Below are 18570 nucleotides of genomic sequence, written 5' to 3'. Positions count from 1 at the left end.
GAAATAAGGAGTTATACCCCATATTGGCTCCCCATGACTATTTAGGGTGGGATTCCACCAGTCACTGTGTTAGCACAACTGAGTGGGGAGCCTGGAAAGGAGAAGGGGAAAGTAGGCAGAGATGGAGCAAGTCTGGCTGCCAAGCACAACAGCTCATGAAACCCCAACCTGGCCCAACAGGGGCCGAGCTCCATAAGCCAGCTCTTTTGCTACTGAAGCACCTGCCTGATCCTGCCACATCACAGGACAGCCTGAGAAGCATGTTTTAAATCTCTGTGGGGCTTGAAAAGAAGACAAAAAGTCTGTAGCTTTGTGGGGGTAAAAGCAGAGGGTAGGTTTCAGTGCTCTTTGGCTTTTATGATTAGATACTGATCTGAAGTCCACTGAGTTGGTTTGAAAGACTGAGTGCACTGTTCTTTATCAAGACTACAGATCAAATATTTTAAAGACTTCATCAATTCTTCCACTGGCTACAAAGCACTAAGGAAGATGACTGGGAAAATATAGAAGAAGGCAAAAGAAACACAGAAACAGCTGTACACCATTGAAACAGAATGTTACTGCGAGACGTAGTTTATAATAATTAGTTGATCAACATGCTAGGCAAGGGATTTTTTTTTCTGTTTTGAACCAGTAGATGCACAGATGGGGTCTATAATAGAACTGGCATGTGTGTGGAATTTTTTTTAAGGCTGCATAATTTTACAACCACTACTAACATTAGCGTGTGTTGATATAATGGGAAGAGTACTCAAACTTCTCAGAATTAACGTTGTCAAACTGGCTTCCTGCCCATGAGGTGACATTGAAATTGCAATAGTCTTTGTCTGGAGCAGCAGTAGTGGCTACAGCCAGATTGTGCAGACCCATGAGCTGCTCTAATCATAGTAATAGCAGTAGCATCAATATGATCATAAGTAATTAAAGAAATGTAATTTTCCCCATGTTTTCAGCCAGAGGTACAGTAATAGCTACCTTGATTAGGATCAAACAATAGATCTGCTTTTGAGGTAGAGTTAGAAGTGAGCTTTTCATACTTCTCTTGCCATATGTGATGTGGTTACCCTGTGGAAGAGAGCATCAGCACACACTAACCAATTAGGCCTCATTGACCAACCAGGTCCAAAAGCATTTCCACGTGCTCCAACTTGCTTCTCTTTACCAGTGAACTACCTGAACATCCTCTTTGTCATAAATTTACCAATTTTAGCTGCACTCTCCCTAAACCATCACCAGACAGGATCTTGCAGTTAGAATGGTCCAATGGACCCTTCCCAAGAGGGGAAGAGGGTTTGCCTGTGACAAGCCTGTTCTGGAGGTGAGCTGTCCTGCATAGGTGGCCAACTACTTGGGTTGTTTGTGCCCACAATCATAGAGGCCACTCCACAAATGTGCCTTCTGATTGCCAGTTCATGGGTTTATTAAGTGCCCAAATTTTCTATGGCAACTTTGAGGAGGGGTCATTACTCCTTTCTCATTCACCTGTATCAGTGAGAAGTGAAAAAAATTAACAGAATGACACCATCAGTAATAAAGAAAGAGAAAAACAAAGGTGCATCAAGAAATGTGTATTCTGTGTTTCTCCAGGGGTAATGTAGGGAGTACGTGTTGTTCTGGGATTTTCACAAGGAAGCAATTAACTCTTGGAAAAAAACAACATGAGTCAAGATTTAAAAACCTGTATGTGTTATAAAAGACCAGCACCAGGGAAACTCACACAAACATGCTTTCAGAATTCCTCTAATGCTGTCAGTTCAGCTGAATGCCACCAGTTCACACAAAGTGCAGGAGGTCCCCTAAGCAACTCAGCACCTTCAAAATGTTTATTTAGAAGCACAGCTGGAGCAGGAAAAGCCTAGCTTTAAGCTATGTATCTGTCAGAGACTAATAAACCATTACACTAAAAGAAGCTATTGCAGCATTTGGTAACTCCTAAGAATGGTCCAAACTATGCTGCAAAAATATTGGAGGATGTGTCCTGATCTCTGGGATTCAACCCAGCTGAGATATATGCCACTGCAGTCACACCTGTCAGTGTTTAAAAGAAAGGCCCATATAATCTGATCAAACTGCAGACTCAGTGCTTAAGCAATAAAACTACAGTTTTATTGGTCCTTATTACTTCTCAAGTCTTAAAATCTCTGACATGGAATATGGCATCTAAAAGTCTCTTCATATCTGCTTTTGAAAGCACAGCTTGATAGACAGGAAACTAATAGAGTAAAAACATAGTAATAATTGAAGCAGCCATAATCCAATGAACTACTAATCAAAAGCCTCTCTGAAGGGCTCCCTGTTTTGGATGGGTTCTGCTGACCCCTTTTATTTTTTCGATTTTATCAGCGACACCAGTGAACCACCAGCCCTAAGAGCTGAGGCCATCACAGGCAGACACTGACTGGTACCACACTAACGTGAACCTTACTACTCCAAAATTAGTTGCAAATTCTGGCACATCAGGTGAACAAAGACCACTGCCACCAAAAAATAGCACTACAGAATTCAATCTCTCAAGCATCCAGCGCAAAGAAAGCAATGCTGTGCTAGTAGAGACAGAGATTTTTTGCAGCACGTTTGTCATTCAGATTATTGCCTCCTCAATAGCTGGTAGCTGAATTCCCATCTCATAAAAGCTTTTTGGAGGAAGGTCCCTCAGAGGGGGCTGACTTTCCCATTTTTTTCTTCATTTCTTTAGCTCTGTAGAAGGCCCACCCACAGTTTTGGCTGCCTATTGCAGCTCTCTATTGTGTTTAAGTTCTTTTCTTGCTCAGTTATTTGCAGCTGCCAATTAGAGCAAAATGTCTACAGAGGTCTTATTAAAAAAAAAAAAAACAAACAAAAAAGAAAGAAAAATCTTGATTTCAGTGCTAAACCCAACTTTGGAAAGTTACAAACATTTAAAAATGCACCCTGTCTTTTTTGTTTGGCTGTTTTTTTCTTCTCTGTCCCAACTATCTCCCTCAAAAATCATTAGCTAGGATGGATAAACACAAGAAATACATCCTCACCTATAGCAGTAATTGTCATTTTTAGGTCTGTGAACAACCATACATCATGATGCTTTTCCTCAAGAGACGCTAGAGCGGTTCTCAGAGGGAAAGGGTTGCAGACATGCTTTAGTTATTACAGCATAAACCATAAGAACTGCAGAACCACCTTTTTGGCATTATAAAATACTTTTTTTATAGCATGGGAGTTTTCACCTGAGTGACAAAGCCCTGTGATAACTCATGAAACCATCTCCGTATCTCCATGAAAGGATATAACCAGAAATATCACCTGTCATCTAGGCCAGCCTCTTCAGGTTCTGCTTGAAACTCAGACTCTGTAAGCCTTTAACTGGCTTTTGTAAAATATGTTTTCTGCCTCCAGTCCCCACTCTGTAGTGACACATGCATTAATTGATGTCTCATTACAACACTGTTACTTAAGATCTTATGGCACAGTTCTCTTTTAGCCCTGAAAAACACTTTTTTCACTGCACTGCCATTTTATCTCACTTTATGCAATTATAAAATAGCATATACATCTGTTAAATATTATTATTAGTGAAGTAAAAAATTCCCTGTAGCACAAGCAATACAATTTTTATAGAGAACATATTTATCTTTTGACACGTTATTGTATTGACTCATGAAAAATAGAAGCAATGTTCTCATTATTTATCCAATCTAACTTGAAGAACACTCTTGTCAGTTCCTTCCAGGAGGAAAGGATGTTGAATATTTGATATATGTGATTAGTGAAGTCTGCAGTGACCTCTTCCAGTATTCTGTATTGTTAACAATCATTGAACCTTACAGAGGAAGAGGAACAGGGGCTTTGAGAGTTGTCAAGCATCTGTTAGTTTCAAAAAGCCATTAAGTTTCTTGAAAAGCAACAGGTAACTTAAACTTAAAAGGAAATTTAACCAAAACATGGCTAAAAGTCACCATCCAAAACAAAAGGTCATGAGAAACCACTTGGGGGGGCTTGAATTCTGTGCCTGAGTGGGATTCCCTGGATACTATTTAATGCTTGTTAGAAGGAGACAACAGGAACATCTCTGGATTTACCTCCCATTCTCAGCCTCAAAATTTCAAATTACTACAATAATCTAGGTTCATCTATTGCTCAGTCCCTCAGCAAATCTGCTGGCTGCTAAAACCAGTGTAGGAATGGAGCCAAACCACAATGAGCTCTAGAGGCAACACTTCCACAATGTCTGAGACACAGGCTCTCTCCATTCAGACCCTAGGAGACTAAGAGTGGACAGTGCTCACAAATGGGATTTTATCTTGGGCTCTCCTCCAGCCCAAAAGGGTCAGTCAAAAAGAAATCAGTGCTCACATGAACACAAGTGAAAAAGCTGAGATCCCAGCTCAGCTGCTGCTGTAGCAGATGTTGAAATTCACTCTCACAGAGCAACCTTGGGGACAGTACTGCACCCAGGACTTCCTTCTGCAGTTACTGCCAGCTCTAGAGAGCTTTGCAGTTTGGCTGTGAGGCACAGAGAGGGAACAAGCAATGTGCAGAAGGGAAAATTCCAGCTGTGGTTGTTTGCCCTTCCCTCCCTTCCTGCCCCACAATAGCTTCACTGTCAGAAACAACAACAAACTGCAGGACTGCATTCGTGCTGATCCCCAAGTGCAGTTCCTGCCAATTTCAACCCCTCAGTGGAAGGATCCTTTTCTTAGGCACATTTAACTAGCTCCAAGCCCTTTTGCCTGTCTAAAAAAGCAGTATCAATTAGTAATAAGTGATAATACATAATTAATAGTACTTAGAAGCAGTCCTGCCTTGCAGGGCTCTGGCTACTAGCTAATCGAACATTACACTAGAAAAATGTTAATATGATCCTATCATTTAAAGGATATTTCACCATCTATTTCTTGAATAACCATTTGTCCACTCTCCCTTTCTCTTCAGAGCACTTTCCAAAGGCATGCCATGATGGCTGGCAGCACCATCCCCATTCTTCAGAGGAGGACAAGGCATGGACAGGTAGAGCAGTTGGCCAGCAGCTCACTGGTTGAGCCAAGAACAGCAGCCAGGTGCATCAAGCTCTGTGTTTTATCAAGTCAGCCACAAGCAAGGGAGCACCCTGCTAAAATAAGGGGAATACTGCCTTGGTAGAGTTTCCTACACAAGTGTGGCAGAAAGAGATTTTGGGTCCCAGTCCTGTTTGCTCACGACTTTTCTCAAGCACTGAGCTCTTTTCAGAAGAATTCTCTGAAAAGATTTGTAACTAATTATTGGCCTTCACAGCTTTCAGCATAACTACTGAATTTCTCAAAACCACAAAATAAATTGAATGCAGATGAGCAAGACCAGAGCCACAGATAATGAGAGAGCTCAGCAGAAGAAAAGCAGAGAATTAAGTAGAAAAACACACTCTAAGACATTCAAATCATGTCAGTGCCCACTAAAGAATGTCAGCAGTGGTCTTTGTGGAATAGGAGCTGTGCTTGGTGTGGCATTTCGAGAAAGAGAAGGTTTATTTATGAACTTGATTTTGTTTGGAGACTTTTAGCTTGGCCTTTTGGGTAGGGAAATCTGGGGCCCAGGGCAGAACATTGTATCATTTTCTGGAAGAAAGTCCCTTTTCGAAGGTTATAGGTGTATAAAGCAGCACATTATCACTACAATTTGCTTCATTCCCCAATACCTAAGCGTAAGTAAGGGTCTGTTTTTACAAACGGCAGAAAAAGGCAGCAAAGGCAGAGCAGAAAATGTGGTGAGAGCACTATGCTGTATGGAGCAGCAGTACTCCAGAACTGGCTGATAGGTTGCCATGGATTTTAACTCTCTTTTGCCTCTCTCCCAGGGTTGAAGAGGGAACAATTTTGGCAACAATGTACAGCCTGTCTGTATTGTTCCACTTTTGTTTACTACTAGATTTTTCTTGGAAAGAAAGAAATTCTTAGAGCGTCTCAGCAAATTCATCTGGGGCTTTTTACAGAGCATATGGTAGAGAAATTCTGACTCCTGCATAGCAATAGATGTACAGTTAAGTTGTTTTGAAGTCAACTCTTGGATTTTTCAAAGCAGAAAAAGCACTTCCCCTTACTGCAGGGAGCAAGGCTACATATTGCTGATCACTGTGACTACTCACAGTGATCACTTCCAGAGGCAATAAAATAAGCTGCATTTCAGCATTTGTTGACTGTAAGGCTTTAACAGTCTCAGCTATAAGCAAGCCACACATTTTCTTTTCTGTCACAGGTATGTGAACTTAAGTTGTAATATCTTAATAAACACTTAATCGTGACCTTTTGCTGTTACATTTCTCAAATGCTTGGAGCAGAAGACTTACTTCTGTCCTTCTACAGCTGATCCAACTGGCTCTGAAGCTCAAAACACACTTGTCACCTCTGAAGCTTCATTTAACCATCCAGGCTCTTCCTACATGTCAAACAGATTTGAACCCTGAGACAGACCCTATAAATTTTTGTAGATAATTTCCACTAAAGCCAGATATGGCAAAACCCACTGTGTACTAGGACTAATCTTAGGAAGCTTCTTTCATATCAGCCTGAGCAGCTTGCAGTAGCTCAGAGATATCTAAACAGTGCTGGGTTTTAAATTTCAGGCTACAATGCAAAAGATGCTTCAGAAGTCCCAGATGCAGTGCCCAGTCCCTGGAGAATATCTGGGGTTGGAGGCTGTCTGGGGTTACGGTGGGTGGAATGTCACATTTTCTCCCTTTGCCATGTTTTACGGCCTTTGTTTACTCTGAAATGTATGGTACTTGCAAACTGCTTTTGCCAGAGGTTAAATACTTTTTGTTCACAACACCACAAAGACTTCTCTGTGCAACAGTACCAGAAATGTCTAGGAATTCTGCTTGGCTTCAGTTATATCTCTCTGAATGTTGTGTGTGCTATATTTTCATATGTTGAGGATTTCTACAGAATTTATCAATAGCCATAATGCTTTCCCAGGAGAATCTCTGGCTCACTTTTAAGAGTGAACAGCTCCATCCTTAGCTTAGCACTTCTGTCAGGCTAGGATCAAATCCAGACACTCTTTCCATTTTTCTTTTAGTAGATCATCTATACTTAATCTTTGCCTCTGACAAACAGGATTAAGAAAACTCTCTCTTTTTGTTCAAGGTCCCAAACCCATACATAAACACTGTAATTTACTACACAATGGCAGCTCTTTCAAGGCATAAATATAAGTAGCAATAACAATCGTGCCCTTTTTGAGAAGTCCTTCTTTCCGGAGGTAAAAACCACAGCTGAGGTGGGGTGTGTGTGACCTTCACATGCCTGAACTCCACAATGCACTGAAAATTCTGCTGCAGAACAGGGGATAAACAGTCCCATCTCAACTGGAAAACTGAATGAGATTAAACAAAACAGCAACAATTTCTCATCTGATCCCTTCTGCAAATAAGATTTGCTAAATTGCCTTGGAGATTTCAGAGGGCAAATTCACCCTCTGAGCTGCAGGAGTTACAGCAGGGTTCAATCTGGTTTCAGTACAGTAAATGGCTTTTGAGCACTGCTGAGGGTACTGTGTGAAGAGGTAATGAGATGAAATCACAGATCAGGGAAGGCTTCATCTGCTAAGATATTTTTCCAACAACAGAATATTCCTAAGAGTCTACTGCATTTTATTAGTTTAGCTGTTGAAAATAAACCCAACCAAAATAACCCCAAATTATTTCCATGGAGACTTTAAACAAGTCAAGAATGGAGTTTCTGAAGTAAAATAGCTTGTTTTTAATTTAACAAACAAAAAGATTTTCTGCTGTAAGGACTTTAGAATAAAACACTTTCCTTTTTATTGAAAAAGTTCATTTTTGGCAAAAATCAAAAAACTCCAACTGAGAAAGGGAGGAAAAAAGGTTTTGAAACACTTCTTCAAATATTCTGAGGAAGCTTTGCCTTCTGGCACAGTCATGGCAGAGTTTAAGACAGTATACATAGAATGTTTTAAAAACCATACATTTAAATTTCCCAATTCTGACTTCCTTTACTGCTGAGCTTGCAGAAACAACAGACTGACGGGAGGAAAACTCCTGTGAAGTGTGTCTGTGCTCCTCATGGGCTGGCTTGGTCCTCATCTCAGTCCCTGACACAGACTGAGCAGCCCCAGAAAGATTCTCAGGCACAGCACTGTGGTGTTCTTTCCCCCACACTGAAGTAATGACAACTTGAATAAATAATTTCTTCTCTATTCCCCTGCTGTTCCAGCAAAGAGCTGCAAGCAGAACCTATTTATCTGAGCACTGTGTTGAAAGGGTGAACATGGACCTAAAGAACAAAGGGGCAGGGAAAAGGGCAATATTCTTTTGTTAGTTTGAAAGTTTGGGTGAAATCTGACATATAGAAAGTGCTTGTTATAATGATTTCTTTAGCTGATGAGGTTTTAACCTAAGAAACTTTAAATAGATGAAGAGACTTTAACAGAACAAGCCCCGTCTGAATAATATTCCAGTAGGGAATATTTCAGTGAGTCTCACAGAAATGAGTATAATAAGAGTTAAATTGCTCCTGCTCCAACAGCAGATTTTTCTTAAAATAAATGCAATGAAAACACCATCCCCCGAGTATAATTTTGTACTCTGGAGCCAAAATCCTCTCTTATTTACACATAAATCTAGGGCCTTATTCACAGAGTACCAGTTGCCTTGACTCATTTCCCAAGGCACACTCTCTCCACCACTCCAGGTACAATCCAACATCCGCAGTCAGGCTGTGGCTCCCAGTGGACATATTCCAGAGATATATCAGGATAACCATATTCAGAGCTAAATTCTCATGCTTATGGCTAATGAAAGCCTGATGTTTATGTACCAGCAGAGGCCAGCAATATCTGAACAGGGGTAGCTTAAATTACCATGTTCTACAGTGTTCAGACTTCTTTTAGAGCAATAAGGGGGGGAAAAAAAGCACCATTTGAATCTGACTCAAGAAAGACAAGGTTATTACTCATATTGCAAGCAGATAAAGTGTGTGATGAACGGAAAACATTATTAGAGAAGAACAGATTCCTGTTATGATAGGCCAAGTAAGTGCTGGTTTCACTGGTACACTGTTAATTATACATTCACTCTTTCACATAATGAAAAAAAGTCTCGTGTAGTGTCTGCAAAAGGGGCTTGCACATTTGCATATAATAAAACCTGCAACGACAAATGTCAGCAGTACCATACACCGATGTCATGAATAATTCATAACACAGAACAGTTGAGCTAAAAGCAGAGAAATAATCAAACCCGTTGTTCTCCCCCCACCCGCCCCCAGCTCTCTACAGGCAGATAAGACCTTATTTTCTGAGCACTTCAAACCCAAATGATTTCAAGAATTCCATTTCAGATAGAGGAAACTGCTGTATGGTCATGGCAACTTTGACTTTTAGAGCATCAGTTCCGGTCTGGTCAGTCAAGCACTATCTGTCAGCTCATTTATCTGTCCATGGAACTACCTGGGACTCTACTTGACGGAGGCCAGGGTTTACCGGGTCATTTCCCTCCAAGAGCAGTGTCTTCGTAACAGTGGAGCCCATCAGAGGAAATGTGGAGAGTCACCACTTCCCAGTGTATTTACTTTGGGCTCTAAGATTTTTCCATGTCAGCTGGATACCTCCTGAAAGCCTGCTTTAGAACAGTAACTGAGGATGGAGAAGCAACTGCCATGTTCTGATCATATTTATCCATGATATATTCTCAAACAATTCCAGCTGGGTTACTAAGCTGTACTTTTTGACAGCCTGGCAGGGCAGATGGTGCCCAAAACCTGCCAGATCAGAAGTTAATGTTTGCCCACTGGCTATAGGAAGCACTGCAATTGACTGAGATGAGGGTTTGCTTTGATAATAATTTGATTAAATAAGCAGATGCCCACTGACTTCAGAAGGCATCAGCACATGCTTCTGCAGAGGAGTCAGCATTACCAGCTTCCCCAGGGGAGAAACAGAAATGCCCCACAGGGAAGTGAGATACTGAGGAAAGCTGGTGGAGAATGGCATTGCTTGTCTGCGAGGATGTCTAGAAGAGACTTCAGGTTGAACAGTTCAATAAAATGCTTGTTTCTCTTGTGACAGGTATTTAAACTGGTGTTCAAAAAATGTCTGACCTGAAGAAGGCAGTGCTGATGTAATTTTCCACTGATAACACCTCACTCTATCACACAAACAAGGAAGGTCAGCACCACTCCACAGCTGTCTCTAGACTGGAACAGGAGGGATGTATCATTTAGCTCACAGCCAAAGCACATTCAGTCCATGGAAAGTTGTACACTTTTTATCCAGCATCATCTTACTCTGCTGGTTATCTCCATCACTTAAGGTGTCCACCACACAGGTTTTAATTATGTGCAAGCATGTATATATTACATAGCTTTTAATTACTGGTTCACACTCCTAAAGACCACCTGTGTCTTTTCCTACACAAAAATCCACATCAGGAGTCCCAACAGGGTTTTTAATCATGTTTCCTCCACACTGTACACTCCAACAGACTTCTTAATGATTTGATCGTGTGCTGTTTAATACAAAAGGACCTGGCTTTGTTCCCTCTACAGAAAAGATGTCTGTAAATGCAGTAATATTTTAAAACAATTTAATTTCTTTGTTTGGGTGTCACACTGATACCTATTTACAAACACCATTTGCTGCACAGATCTGTGTCATTTTGTCCCACCTGAGCACTTTTTTCTAAAGAATTAAAATGATGGGTCTAAGTGAAAAAGACTGAACCGTAAGACACATCACAAGGGTAGAAAAACTATTTATTTTTGAACAATCTTGGCAGATAATTTTTAAGATAGAAATCCCATGATGAGAAACATGAGTTTTGGATCTGGGAAGCCAAACCCCTTCACCCAATGCAGACAAACGGTGAGACAGGGCTGTTGGAAGCAGGAGACAGGACAAGCCAGGAAGCCTTGCTTGCTTACACAAACATCACCACAGACCACGTAAGAGCAGCCTTTCTATATTAAAAAGCAACATTCTTATGCATGCATGTGCAAACACAATGGAGCACTGAGAGACTGTCTGCTCAATGGGCATTGCCATACTCTTTATATACGCATGCATGGGCAAAGCTAATGAAATGCAGAGAGAATTTGGCTTGTTATATGACCAGTAACAGTATATGCAAAACAAACAGATTTTTAAGAGGCTGTTAATTCAGTCCTCTGAGAACTTGTTCCTTCCTGGCACCAAAAAACATACCAGTTCAGTAAAAAAATTCAAGCTTATGCTTAATTTTGTGTTTATGCTAACATGTTGCCAGTCCAGTTACAACCAGAAACCAAAATTTCAGATGATACTTTGACTTCTTCCTAACAATGATCTTTTTTTCTGTCAAATATGTTTCCACTGTCTCTTGCTGAGGTCAAATATCAGTAAAAAAAGATAGTTGGGTTTTGCTTTGTTGGTTTTTTGTTTTCCTAATGAAGAAAATCAAATACTTGTATTCTTGAAAAATTGCTGAACTTTAAGAGAGAAAGAGAAAAGATGTTGATGAACTAAGAACAAGTGTGAGAAGTATGATTCAAAGGAGGAAATGCAGGGTTAGACTATCTGAAGACCATGAAATAAGGCTTAACAACCAGCTGAGAACTTGCATCCTCCCAGATGTCAAAACAAACTGGCCCAGAACAGAAAATTCATTCCCCACATTTCAGCAAATAACAATTTTACCATTCCTAATTTTCAAACTCTGCAGTCCCTTCCACTGCAAGTTTTTAAAAAAGGAATAACAGCAAAGAGCAAAAATATTACCCAAAAATTGCTTTAAACCAAGAAAAAACCATAATTTAATATACACTGCATAACAAGAGGGATCTTGAGTAATTTGATCTTTTAGCATAGTTCTAGCATTCTGCTCAGCAGCATTTAACATTAGCCATATGTCTGCAAAACAGAGGTCTGGAGAGCACTGGTATATTTTGAGGACATCCTCATTGCTTCAGAGCTTGGGATTTAGTACTGTGTGCCTCAGTTCTGACCACTGCAAGTTGCAAACCAACTTTCTTTATAGAAAATGTTTTACTTGCAATGGGGCTCCCAGAATGTGTTACGTGTAGTACTAAAGGGAGACAGGCCCCTTTAAAGTGGCAAACAGTGTGACAGTGGAGGCACCATCACCATTCTGCTCCCACTGATAATGTATTTACACGTGTAGCTCACTTGAAAGCTGCTCACCTTTTACTCTGGAATTGTTTCTTATCCAGACACGTTGTAACAAGTTCAGCACAATCAAGCAAATAGGGATTGACTGGAGGGGGAACCCAAAATGCTCAAAATTACCAACTACCTTATGTTGCACCTTCTTGCAACTGTACTTCCAAATCAACATGAAGAGGGAACTAATTTGAGAGAGAACAGGAGAGAAACTGCATCAGCTTCTAATCTCTGGGTTTTGCTGTCTGTAAAGGCAGATGTGTATCACTCCAAGAGCTTTGGATCAGAAAGCCTGAGCTTGAAACTCAATTACTTTAAATCCCACTATTCCAGGGTGATAATTCATAACACTTTTCTTGTCAGGAAGTATATTGGTTGCTGCATAGTACTTAAAAAGAAATTTTTAGATCAGAAAAAGATGCAGTGAAGGGCTATTCATACAATTGTCTATTCTACTGAACCAAATGTGAGACTTGGGAAAACGAAAGGCAGTTAAGACCAGGTTGCTGTTGCCTTATGCTGCAGAATTTTCTCCTGCCCTGTTTTGCCTTGGTAGAACATTACCTGCTTACACAAGGACAGATGCAGGCCAGCAATGGCTCAGAGCTGCCTCTACCCTTTGTCCGTGCCCATTCTCACCCAGTGCAGCAGCACCAAAGCAAATGCCTCACAAATACATAGTGTGAAAATTGGTCTACTCTGACTCAGCCTATCCCACTGCCATGACCTGGTGGGGCCAAAAGTTGTCATTCCACCTCACTGACTTTGAGGGCAGGGTTTGGAAGCAGGACTGCTAGAGTGACCGTGAACAACTGGGTAGTTTTGTTAATGCAAACTTACAAAAGCTAACAGGAATCTCCAAGGTAGGTCTTCCGTTCGGCCTGTAGAGCCACAGTGGATGCTCTCAAACTACTGCAGCTCCTTAGGCGAGTTAGGATGTACCAGGAAGAGCCCCCAAAGGAGAAACCCAGAAGAGCATTTATAACAGGGTTACTGAACATTATGAATGAACCATCAGGGCCTTTCAGAGAGGTGGATGTATCATGTCTGCCTCTGGCTTGCATTATCCTTTTTTCAAGCTAATGAGAATGACAAGAGTTCCTCCAGGCAGAGTAATTCAGGACAACACTATACCTTTTAAGAAAATACACTTTCCCAAATGCTACAAACATAGCTCAGACATCTGGACAGATCTTGTACCTTCAAAGTCAGTAAACTGGAGTGGCCTCCTGAACTTTATTTAAGGGTGTTTTCCACTTGCAGGTGACCTGGTCAGGTTTTTTCATCATATTAGATCAGCACGAGCTTCGGCAGTTCTTTTTAAAACTCAGCTTCAAAACCTGTATCTTCTTTTGCTTGACGTAGTAAAATGTCTCATCTTCTCATCCTCACATAAAATTCCCCTGATACCAAAAAAGTTAACTAAATTTCTACTGTAATCGTGAGCTTTTACTAAAAAGATACTGTAACTGCGAACTTTTAGCAAAGACACTCCGCACACTTTTAGCAGACAAGCAAGGCATGCAGAAATTGTTCTCCAAGCAAGGATGTTAGAAGATAAAGAGGAGACATCTGGCTCAGGAATGCAGCTACATCCAAAACAAGTACTGAGTTTAGGAACTTGGGGAACATAGGCAGGGTTTTTATGGTAGTGAACAAAGTATAATATGCATGTAGTGACTGTATATTAGCAACATGCTTGTAGAAATCAGGGGCCATGTTAGGAGGACTGATTCCCCATGCCTTCCAGGCACCTAAATAGATGATGCCCTCTTTAACAAAGAAAAATTGGTGTTATTCCAGTTTTCAGAGATTTGGTAACAGCATCAGGTAGCTGGTTATTAAGCTATGCTCTGTACTTCACATTTTCAGAGTGAACCTGTTTCCAAATCTCTCCATCAATAGCAAGGGAGGGAGTAAGTTTGGTAATAAGAGGACTTTCTAGGCTGGCAGTAAATCAGATTTTAGAGCAACAGCAAATAAAGAGATCTCCAACTGGTACAGTTATTTGAATTCATAAAACTCACTTGGATATCAAAACGTCTCTCTCTGTTGGAGGATTAAATTCCCAAGCTCGCTGTCACAAAACATAGAATGATTTGATTTGGAAGAGACCTTATCTAGTTCCAACTCTCCTGCCACAGGCAGGTATGCCACCCACTAGAACAGGCTGCTTGGGGTCCCTCCAACCTGGCCTGGAACGCTTCCAGGCATGGGGCACCCGCAGCTTCTCTAGGCAACCTGTTCCAGTGCCTCACCATGCTCTGAGTAAAGAGCATCTTCCTAATCAGTGGTATCTAGGAGCAAGGGGCTGGCTTGTAGGTTTCGGGCGGGACGGAGACGGTGACGGAGAGATCTCTATAAGCAGGTCTTGGGACACAGTCGGTTTATTGTAAAGGCGTGGGTATAGGGGCACTGCTCAGAGCTGCCAGACTCGGCTCTGAGCAGGCCCAAGAGAGTAAGCAGGTGAGAGAGAGAGAGAGAGAGGGTGTAAGAGCAAGAGTGGAAGTAAGAGCAGGAGTAAGAAAAGGAATGGAAGAGAGAGAATCGAAGTAGAAGTGTCTGAAGTCCTGGTTACAATACAATAAATCATCTTCTGTACTGAATATTCTAATTGTCACTAACCAATCTAATACAAGATACAAATCCTATAGCATTTACATACAGCCTATAAGAGTTCTTATATTACCATAGAGTGTTACATCTTAACTTCTAAAAACTACTCTTTGGACCCCTTCTGCTGAGCTAGTAGGGTCTGCTCTGACCCTTGGACCGCTTGCAAGCAGAGGGTATTGTTCAATCAAGAGGGGATTACTTCAGTGGCCATACCATTGTTTTCTAGTTGTTCAGTAACTAAGACTTGGTATTTCAAAAGTGGCTTTCATTTCGATGTTGCCTGTAGTTTTCATATTCCCAAAATCTTTTGTCAGGCAATCATATCCACCAGGCCTTCCTGTTTCATCTTCCCCAACACTGGCTGGCTGCTTTTTCATGCCAGGAAAGAAGCAAATTCAAGCATGTACATTTAGGCATTTTCAGTTTTTTATGAGTAAGCTCTGAGTTAAAGGCATATTTGTGATGCAGGCAGCATCACATAATAGCTGTCAAAACGAAATTCTTTCCTGCAGGGCATTCTTAAAGTAGTGTGACAACCACACTGACCAACTGGTAAGATTCAGGTGGAAGTCTTGAGTTTTCAAATCAAAATGCCCTTTTCTTAGTAACTGTGTGAAGTTGTAACATTTTCTACAAAGTCCATTCTGACATAATCAGAACTCATCTTTTTTAAGTTTAAAGATCCCCCTTGCTCTTTGGAAGTCTGCTTGTCTCCTGTGATAGGCATGCTAATCCGAGCAGAAACACAAGAGATGCCAAACAACAGTGGATGTTTCATACTAACCGATTTCAAAATCACTTTCAGTTTGCTCTCACAAGACACACTGTAACAACAAAAACAAAACCTGAAAGCTAAAATCAGAATTGATCCCCACAAATGGCTACTTCCTTTAGAGATGCATGGTAGAAATTCTAAAGGCTTTTTTAAAACATAGCAAGGATGATAGTTTTGGATCAGTGAGAGTGTTGCAGTGCTAGGTTTTGTTTAGCAAGCTGCAGCTTTCCCTGAGAGCTCAGCAGAGCTGCTTAGGGCAGTGCGACCATTTCGCCCTCCCGCAGTCCATTTCGGACGGCCCCGCAGTTTTGCTCTGGTCAGCTGTCAGCTCTACAACCCAGTGATGGCAAAGGAGGCGAGAAGGGTCTCTGCATGAGGGTTTCAGAGGACCTTTAATGGTTACATCTCGTCCCGGCGACTTCCAGAGGTAGCGAGACCTCGTGATCCGGGCGCAGGGGGCTTTTGTCAGATCGCAGGGGCGGTACATGGGCAGAGTTGGGGTACAGGAACCAATAGGGAGAACCGGAGGGAATGGCCAGGGCTAGGGGCAGGGGAAAGCGGGGGGGCAACAGTGTGAAAGGCATTTAATAAATGAATCAGTGGGAAATACAACACCACATGAGAGGAGCTTATTATCTTGCTACTGCTTACCCTATGTATCATTAGGTGGTGTGCTTGCCGATGAAATATTTGGACATACAGTGGATGTGGGAGTCCATCCACAAAAAGTCACTTTTCTTGTCTGCTTTTGTTGGAGGATTTTGGAGAAGGCTTATTGCATCACTGTTTTGGGCCCTTAGATCATTTACTGTGTTACACTAAAACAAACGGCTGAGCCTCATTTTCCATCATTTTGCATTCACGTCATTAAAAATGTGTTTAAGTGTTCCAGACATGTTGCAGAGCAACAGAGCTTCAAGGTTTCTGCTTTTGCCTACCAGAACCAGATGTTCCACCACAGCTCTTCCCAACAGTGTTGATGGCAGCAGTTTTCCTGGTGGTACTTCACTAGTTCTCAGCATCATTTCAAATCACACACACAGAAACTTCTTTCTCTTGCTCTTTGGCTGCAGAGATTTTTTTCCTTCTCTTCCAATATTTCTCTCTGCAATATCTTAATTTGGCAACATATTAAGGGAGATGTCTTAACAAGCCAGTGTGAAGGGGCAGAACTAATTAAACTAACTTATGCAATAAGAGGTATTAAAAATGCAAAGGTTGCTTTATTACATGTTTCAGTAGAAGTCAGTTCCAAATTCTGCTAGCAAATGGCTAAAGTTTTCAAACACATGCCCAGCTGAGTAGTAAGAAACATTATGACCAACCTAATAAGGATTTATGCTGTGCTGACAGGAATGTAACAAATCCCAAACACATGGAGGCCATATACTTGGAGGGGAGTGATGTGAATCCTTCCAGGCGCATATAAGCCAGAGATGAATGCAAGTGCTAGTGTGCACATACGAACAAATTTGTCCCACTTTCCCCATTCTGCCATTGGCAACAATGCCTAGATTATCCAAAACCACAACGAATTACCAAGCAGAAGAATTATGACTCTCTAAGAATCTCTGTGCTGGAAGCAGCACTGCAAATCATGTTGCTAAAATTAAGAAAGTAGCTAGAAAAAGTTAGATCTTCTTTCTCTATTTTTCTTCTCTAAGAGAGAAGTTTCCTTATTTAATATCATTATTAGCCCTGTTTATTATTCATTTATTGGACCCTCTTTATTTTTAACTAGGCAAAAGATCACCAGATCAGGAGAAAGACTCCATAAATAAGAAGAATGAGAAAGAAAAGAGCCCCTTTAGATGTGAAGCATCTGCTGTTCCCAGGGAAGTATGTGGGTTTGGGATCGGGTTCATGGATGGGCTCCAAAAGCCCTGTGAGTTAGGTTGCAGGATAAACATACATATCCAAATCAATGCAGTCTCTCTTCCCCCTCATTCAAACCCAAACATTGTGTTATGATCTAAAGTCCCTGCAAAACATTTCTACTTCCCTTGGTATTATACCAAGGGAATATCATGTCTTCTGATATCTTCACAACAATCACCATGAACAAACCCAAACAAAACAACAACACCACCACAAACCCAAACAAAATAACAACAATAACAAAACCCAAACCCAAAACAACAATTCTAACAGCTTATGAGTAAGCCACAAATTTTTCTTAAATGTTGTGTTTGCGGGGGGGGGGGTGGAGGGGGTAGGTGGGGCTGAATTTACTGCTTCACAGATGTCGTGTAACACAGGCTCATTTGGGCACCTTTAGCCTGTCTTCCACAGTTTGCCTAAAAACTCAGATCCCCCATTTGCCTAAAGCCTACTAATTATTAACTGCTAAAGAAGGCAGGTTTTAAAAGATGTGTACCTGATCAATACTAGCATGACCTTTTGCTGGAGTAACCATTCCAGCCAAAACATCCAGCAGAGAATCCCTTGTGTGGATGTAATCCAAGAGCAGCAGAACCACTGCATTTGGCAGCCCTTCTGAAAGTCACCCTGTAACTGTATAATAGTTATGCTGGGTAATTGCATTTGTATTAGGAGATTTTCCTGGCCTGGCTCCACTAGCCAGAGATGACACCTTTTCCTATCCCTGGATGATATTGCTGTGTCAACAGAAGTCTGCAACATAGATCCATTCCTAGAGAAGGAATTGTGATTCTGTAGGAGAGGCCCAGACACTCTAGTGCAGACCATTCTCTTTCCTTACACCAGTGCAGAAACAGTGCAAGCCCACTAATGTCTTTGGATATGATCCAAATTTACACCTGTGCAAAAGCAGAAGACACTTAGCTCTAAATCCAATGCTGCTGCAGTGTTTGGTACTTGTGATACAGAATTCTGAACTACTTTCCACTAAGGTTGAGTGGTTTGCAGCTGGATCTAAGTTACATCTTCATCTGAAGACGTGGTGGGTTTTTTTGCTTAAATTATCCCAGTGTTCAGGATTTTTGCCTCATGCTAATGAAGACAAATTGTTTTGCAGTTGCCATATGATTTACAAAAAATGAATTAAAGATTACAAGGAAAATTTGCATCAACAT

This window comes from Corvus cornix, chromosome 2, assembly GCF_000738735.6.
Source record: "Corvus cornix cornix isolate S_Up_H32 chromosome 2, ASM73873v5, whole genome shotgun sequence".
Classification (NCBI taxonomy): domain Eukaryota; kingdom Metazoa; phylum Chordata; class Aves; order Passeriformes; family Corvidae; genus Corvus; species Corvus cornix.
Note: the sequence above shows the minus strand (reverse complement) of the source record.